Genomic DNA, 7,586 nt, shown 5'->3' with positions numbered 1-7,586 from the left:
AATCCAATCTACAGAGGGACCCAGAGTGATCTTTTAGTATTTTAAACTGGATCATGTTTCCTCTCTTCAGAATTCCACAATGCTCCCCTACTGCAATTAGAATAAAGTCTAAACTCCTTACTGACATCCTACATGATGCTTCCTTTGCTGAGCTCTCCAGCCTTCCCCTCCCTTTATGCTCTAGCCAAACTGGTCTTCTGTCAGTTCACATAAATTCAAACTCATTAAATTCTTTTTTTTTTTTTTTTTTTTGCGGTACGCAGGCCTCTCACTGTTGTGGCCTCTCCCATTGCGTAGCACAGGCTCCGATGCGCAGGCTCAGCGGCCATGGCTCATGGGCCCAGCCGCTCCCCGGCATGTGGGATCTTCCCGGACCGGGGCATGAACCCGTGTCCCCTGCATCGGCAGACGGACTCTCAACCACTGCGCCACCAGGGAAGCCCCCCATTAAATTCTCGATCATGTTAGAAATTTGCCATTTGCGGTTTCTTCTGCCTGGAATGTTCCTCTCTCTGCTGCTCACATCGCTGACCCTTCTCATCCCAACCTTATCAATTCAGAGAGACATTCCTTTGTAACCGTATCTAAGATAAGACACTGCTTCCCACCTTAAACAATCACAGCATCCTGCTCATTTCTGATTATGGCATTGACCTGACTATGCAATACTTGGCAAAAATCTTTAGTTGCAAATTTATTATTTATTAATTTACTTGCATATGGTTTACTTCCCTTCCAAGCTATATATTTTGTGCATGGTATACTGCCTGCCACTTATTAAGTACAATAACTAAATATTTGTTGAATGAGTGGAAGGAACAAATAGATAAGCAAACAATATCACATTTAATCTCTCCAAAAACCTTATAATTTAGGTTTTATAGATGAGTAAACTGAGATCAGAGGACTTACACAACTTCCTTAAGGATGTCCAAGGAGTAACAGGAATAGGAGTAGAGAAGCAGAAATTCAAAGCCAGATCAGTTTCCAGAGTTTCTTCTCTTCTTCCACACCAAGCTACTTTCACAAATACCATGTGCAAGGCATCACTCACCCCAATGGGTCATTTCTGTGCTTTGCAGTTGACCAGATAGCCAAGAAAACAACACCAGTTGCTTATGAGACAAAGAATTGAAAAGTCACCCCTGACTTTTATTATCTTCCCAGAATTAATTGGAACTCATTAAAAGACCTGATTCTAAAGGCAGGAAGAGGGGCTTCCCTGGTGGTGCAGTGATTAAGAATCCGCCTGCCAATGCAGGGGACACAGACTCCAGCCCTGGTCTGGGAAGATCCCACATGCCGTAGAGCAACTGAGCTCCTGTGCCACAACTGCTGAGCCTGCACTCTAGAGCCCACGAGCCACCACTACTGAGCCCACGTGCCGCAACTACTGAATCCCGCATGCCTTGAGCCCGTGCTCCTCAACAAAAGAGGCCACCGCAATGAGAAGCCCACGCACCGCAACCAAGAGTAGACCCTGCTCGCAACAACTAGAGAAAGCCTGCGCACAGCAACGAAGACCCAACCAGCCAAAAATAAATAAATAAATTTTAAAAATGAAAGGCAGGAAGAAATCATTTTAATGAGCAATAGGACTGACTTTTTCTCAGCAACTAGAAGTCCAGAATCTCAATTTATGCTGAAGGAGGCTTTACTTAGCAAGAAAAGTGGCTGATTCCACAAAGGATGGAGAAAATACTGAAGTTGAGCCAGGTCCTTTGCAACTTCCTGAAGACATTCTTTATCTTTCAAAGACTGTGACTGTCTGTGGTAGCCAGTTTAACTGTAAATATTTCCTGTTAGATTGGTTACATTTTTATCCTCTTCTTTCATATTGATCTGTGTAAGAAGGTCAGGAAGGACAAAGTTAGGCTAGAAAGCAATAATTAAACTTTACTTCTTTTTATACTTGCTACTTTATATCATTCTTGGCACTTCAATTAGTGTTTTAACAAGTCTAAGAAGTCTTGCTGTTAAGAAACCTTTTTAATTGTGTTTAGTCCAGATTTCCCAAACTTATTTGACCATGGACATCTGTTCATAATATGTGTAGTAGACAGTCTCCATAGGTGGCCACCAACAATTCCTTCCATCCCTGTATGCACCTGCTGCTCTTCCCATCAACAGATGGTTTGTCTCCTCTCTCCTTGAATCTAAGCTGGTCTTGTGATTTACTTTGTTGAATAGAATGTGGCTAGAGTATGCTGTGCCCATTCTGGATTTAGCCCTTAAGAGTCCAGGGTGGGGGGGACTTCCCTGGTGGTCCAGTGGGTAAGACTCCACACTCCCAATGCAGGGGACCTGGGTTCGATCCCTGGTCAGGGAACTAGATCCCACATGCATGCCACAACTAAGAAGCCTACATGCCGCAACTAAAGATCCCGCATGCCACAACGAAGATCCTGCGTGCCGCAACTAAGACCTGGCACAGCCAAAATAAATAAATAAATATTTTTAAAAAAAGGGTCCTGGTGGATTCTTCTTCTTTTTTAAATAAATTTATGTATTTGTTTGTTTGTTTTTATTTTTGGCTGTTTTGGGTCTTCGTTGTGGTGTGCGGGCTTCTCATTGTCATGGCTTCTCTTGTTGTGGAGCATGGGTTCTAAGTGCATTGGCTTCAGTAGTTGTGGCACGTGGGCTCAGTAGTTGTGGCTCAAAGTCTCTAGAGTACAGGCTCAGTAGTTGTGGCGCACGGGCTTAGTTGCTCTGCAGCATGTGGGATCTTCCCAGACAAGGGCTGGAACCTGTGTCCCCTGCACTGGCAGACAGATTCCTAACCACTGTGCCACCAGGGAAGCCCATGGAGGATTCTTCTTTTGCTCTCTGGGAAACTGGCTACCCTGAAAGAAGTCCAGCTATTCTACTGGAGAGAGAGGTCCAGCCAGATGTCTAGTTGGGAGGTGACTTTCCCAAGATCATCTAGTTATTTGGGCCAGAACCCTGCTCTCCTGATACCCTGTCCAGTGCTCTGTCCACAACACTTGCTACCACTGATCTGCCTGTAAGAGTGATTGTTCCTGATCTCATGGATTGTTTAATTTAACACATCGGGATTTTAACTTATTAGAGACTCTTAGAAACTTGAAACTATCTAGTTCAATCTAACACATCATTGTAGTTTTATTTATTTTTCTAACTTTTACCATTGAAGGTCTCCCCTTATTTCTGTGGTTTATGTAGAAGCACCCCCCCACCCATGATAACAGTTAGATAACACTAAACAGTTCAGAATCTGTCATCAATCATTCAGAGTTTAAGTCCTAACTCCACTAACTGGCTTAGACAAGTTCATGCATCTCTCTGAGTCTCAGTTCCCTCATCAATAAAATGAGGATTTAAAAAGGCCTACCCATTGGGCTTCCCTGGTGGCGCAGTGGTTGAGAGTCCGCCTGCCGATGCAGGGGACACGGGTTTGTGCCCTGGTCCGGGAAGATCCCACATGCCGCGGAGCGGCTAGGCACGTGAGCCATGGCCTCTGAGCCTGCGCGTCCGGAGCCTGTGCGCCGCAACAGGAGAGGCCACAACAGTGAGAGGCCCGCGTACCACAAAAAAAAAAAAAAAAAAAAAAAAAAGCATACCCATTAATTAATTACTAGTATTTTTAATTTTGTTCTGACTTATTTTATCACATGATTTTTTTCATTTTTTATTAACCAAAATCAAACCACCAATCAGGACTTCTGATCATCACAGGATAACTGGTGTTACCACTGTGAGCTAAAATAACTTTTGCTGAAAGACAAGAAGATTAATGTCTTGGTTAACCTGAGTGGACTTCTGTAGGAAGATGGTTAATGTTAATGGTTAAGGTTTTCTGGGTTTGGGAGATATTAAAAAGGACTTGAGGTCTCCTATCTTTATTTATAGTGACCCCCTAAGGAGGCACTGGACAGAGAACACCCCTTCCAGCTTTGATATTCTCAAATACCATAGACATCCTCCTTCCCCCAAAAATCCTCTGCCAAAGGGACTGCAGCTTCCAGAGGACTCCTGTGGGCCCCCATCTCTCCTTAGGCTGCATAGGACTCTCCCCAGTGAGATGACCCCTGTGAGAATGGAGAATGAAGGGCAGCCTGCAGGTCTGTGGCTCAGTTTCCAGGTATAAATGCATGTGATCAGTCTGCCACTTGAATCCATCCAGTGCTGTTTCTACCAGAGCTGATCTTTGAAAGGATAGGTAAATACCAGCCAAGGAAAACACAGTATCTCAAGGGTATGGGGTGAGTAAACTCCCTGGTTGCTAAATGTCCAAGCAGAAAAAAAAGTTTAAAAAATTCCATTAACAATCACAGCCATTTAGAATAAACTTTTAAAATGAAAGTTCACCCATCAACATCTCCATACCTATATTTTTTCAGGAAGTAATTAATTTTTTTTCTTCCTTTGGGACTCAAACGCCAGAGTGAAGCGCTCTCTGACATTTGTGGTTTGAAACAGCATTTCCTGTTTCAGAGATGTTTTCTGACTGAGTTTGATGAGTCTGGTTTTTTTCCTGCAATTTCAAATTAAACTGAAAAAAACCTGATAACTTCAGTAAATAACTAGGAGTGGAATAGTAGCATCACATGATAAATGCACTTTTTAAGAAACTGTCAAATCCTTTTCCAAAGTGACTACACCACTTTACATTCCCACCAGCAGTGTATGAGAATTCTAGTTGCTCCACACCTTTGCCAACAGATAGTATCAGCCTTGCTCAGTTTAGCCATTCTAATTAGTCTCAAATAGTCCCTAATGACTAATGATATTGTGCTTCTTTTCAAATACTCATTTGCCAAGTGTATCTTCTTTGGTGAAGTATCTATGCAAATCTTTTGCCCATTTTTCATTGGGTTGTTTGCTTTCTTAATACCGTGTTTGAAGGGTTATTTTTTGTTGTGACTACAAGTACATTATCAGATAAGTGATTTACAAATGGTTTCCCCTAGTCTTTGGCATAACAGAATCTTCTGAAGACCAGAAGTTTCTATTTTAGATGAAACATAATGTATAATTTTTTCTTTCATAGATTGTGCATTTCGTGTTACATTTCTAAAAAGCTCTGTTTAATACACTGTCATGAAGATTTTCTCCTATGTCATCTTCTGAAAGATTTATGGTTTTAGGCTTTACATTTAGATCTATGATTCTCTTTGAATTTTCTTTGCATATGGCATGAGGAGTAGATCAAGTTTTATTTATTTTAATTTTTGGATACAGATATTCAATGGTTAAAACACCATTTGTTTAAAAGATTAGCTTTTCTCCATTGGATTATCTTTGTACTTTTTTTTTTTTTTTTTTTTTGCGGTACGCGGGCCTCTCACTGTTGTGGCCTCTCCCATTGCGGAGCACAGGCTCCGGACGCGCAGGCTCAGCGGCCATGGCTCACGGGCCCAGCCGCTCTGCGGCATGTGGGATCTTCCCGGACCGGGGCACGAACCCGTGTCCCCTGCATCGGCAGGCGGACTCTCAATCACTGTGCCACCAGGGAAGCCCCTATCTTTGTACTTTTGTTGAAAATCATTTGACCATATATGTGTAAGACCTATTTCTGGACTCTTTATTGATCTATTTATTTTTATGCCAATACCACACTGTCTTGATTATTGCTGCTTTATGTTGAATCTTGAAATCAAGTAGTGTAAGTCCTATCCAGGATAATTTTCATATTAGACATTGTAACGTTCATTTCTAAAATTTTCATTTTGGTTTTTTTATATCTGCATGTTACTACTTAGCTATGTTCAGTCTTCCTTTTTGAATATATGGAATATAAACAGATAACTTTTTAAATGTTCTTTTCTATGAATTCTATCATCTGTGTAATTTCTGGGTCTGTTTCTACTGATTGATTTCGTTATCCTCATCGTGGGTATTAGTTTTGCTTCTTTGCATTCCTGGCAACTTTTGATTGAATATCAACCATTGTGAAATTTACTTTGTTTGGTGCTAGATATTTTGTATACCTATAGATACCCTTGAGCTTTGTTCAGGACACAGTTAAGTAACTTGAAGACAGGTTGATCCTTTCAAGACTTGCTTTTAAACTTCATTAAGTGGGATCAGAGCAGCCTGTAGTTTAGGACTGATTTTTCCCTATTGCTGAGGCAATTACCTGAGTGCTCTGCTGTGTCCCATCTATCCATTTCTGACTCATGAGAACATAAACTATTTTAAGCTTTGTGTGATCACCATGGATTTTTCCCTCTATTCTTTCAGGTGGTTCTTATTCCAACCTAACTTTGTTTCTTTAGTTTCCTTACACACATGTGCTGATTAGTATTCAGCTGAAGACTCAGGGGGACCCTATGTGGATCTCAGTTCTTTTGCTGGACAGGTCTGTCCTCTCTGATTGTCTGACCTTCAAACTCTAGCCACATTGGTCTCCCTGGATTCCCTACTCTGTTTCCTTTACTTGGGAAGCCTCTGGTTTTCCCTGGATTCCACCCCCTGCCCCACCACATTGCTGCCTGGAAACTCTCCAGAAAGAAAGCTTGGGGCAATCATAGGCTCATCTTATTTGTTTTCTCTTTCTCATATATTTTACTAAGTCCCTGCTAATCCTCCATTCCTGTAAAACAAACTTTGCTACATATCCACCTAGCCTTAACCATTCTTCTTTATCATATTTGGAAATAAGTCTCTCACTTCACAAGGATCAAGGATGAATGCTTTTAGAAAAGCTGCAGGACAGAAATTGTGAAAGCATTAGACGTGATAGAGAAAATGTTCTTCCCTAAATTAGAGGGCTTTTTAACTCTCTGCAAGCACATATGTGTAGTAGCAGCTTTGTAACTTTTCTCTGTTTTCTGTAGTTCCCAGACTTCTTAGTGGAATATTGGAGTCCTAAATAAACTCTGGTTTAATGTCTGATTTTAACTTATGTTTAATAGCCCTTTAAAACTCAAGCAGTAAGTTAATAGTTGTACATAAAAAAGGAAGTCTATGGAATTTAGTGTCACTCATCCATTAGGAGTGGCATGTTTGATCAGTTTGGGACCATTTGGGAGAGCTTTTTTTTTTTTTTTTTTTTTTTTTTTGTGGTACGCGGGCCTCTCACTGTTGTGGCCTCTCCCGTTGCGGAGCACAGGCTCCGGACGCGCAGGCTCAGCGGCCATGGCTCACGGGCCCAGCCGCTCCTCGGCATGTGGGATCCTCCCGGATCGGGGCACGAACCCGTATCCCCTGCATCAGCAGGCGGACTCGCAACCACTGCGCCACCAGGGAAGCCCTGGGAGAGCTTTTTTGACCATGCTTTGGGAATTATTGCTCTGGGGCACTAGCTCTCAAGCACATTGATGTAATTCAGAGGCATGAGGTATAGCAGAAATAATTTGATGTCATGATTGTAATTGTCAAAGAACAAAACTTTGTGAAACATTGACTTCTTATAAATTTGAGTAGATTTTAAGGTATAACTATAAAAATACTATCACTTTCTCTTGCTTGCCTTCATGTCTTTATGCTTTTATGAGTAAAGAAAAGGGGTTGCCTTGGGTAGTGGAAATTCCTGCCCCAGGAAGTACTTTGGAAAGCATACTTCCTGTGTGTAAACCTTCTCTACCAAGTCAGAGCCAAGGAAAGGATGGGCAGTACCACTC

The sequence above is a fragment of the Lagenorhynchus albirostris genome, chromosome 9 (assembly GCF_949774975.1).
Source record: "Lagenorhynchus albirostris chromosome 9, mLagAlb1.1, whole genome shotgun sequence".
Lineage (NCBI taxonomy): Eukaryota > Metazoa > Chordata > Mammalia > Artiodactyla > Delphinidae > Lagenorhynchus > Lagenorhynchus albirostris.
The sequence above is the reverse complement of the archived record's forward strand: the minus strand, read 5'-3'. Positions refer to the sequence as shown.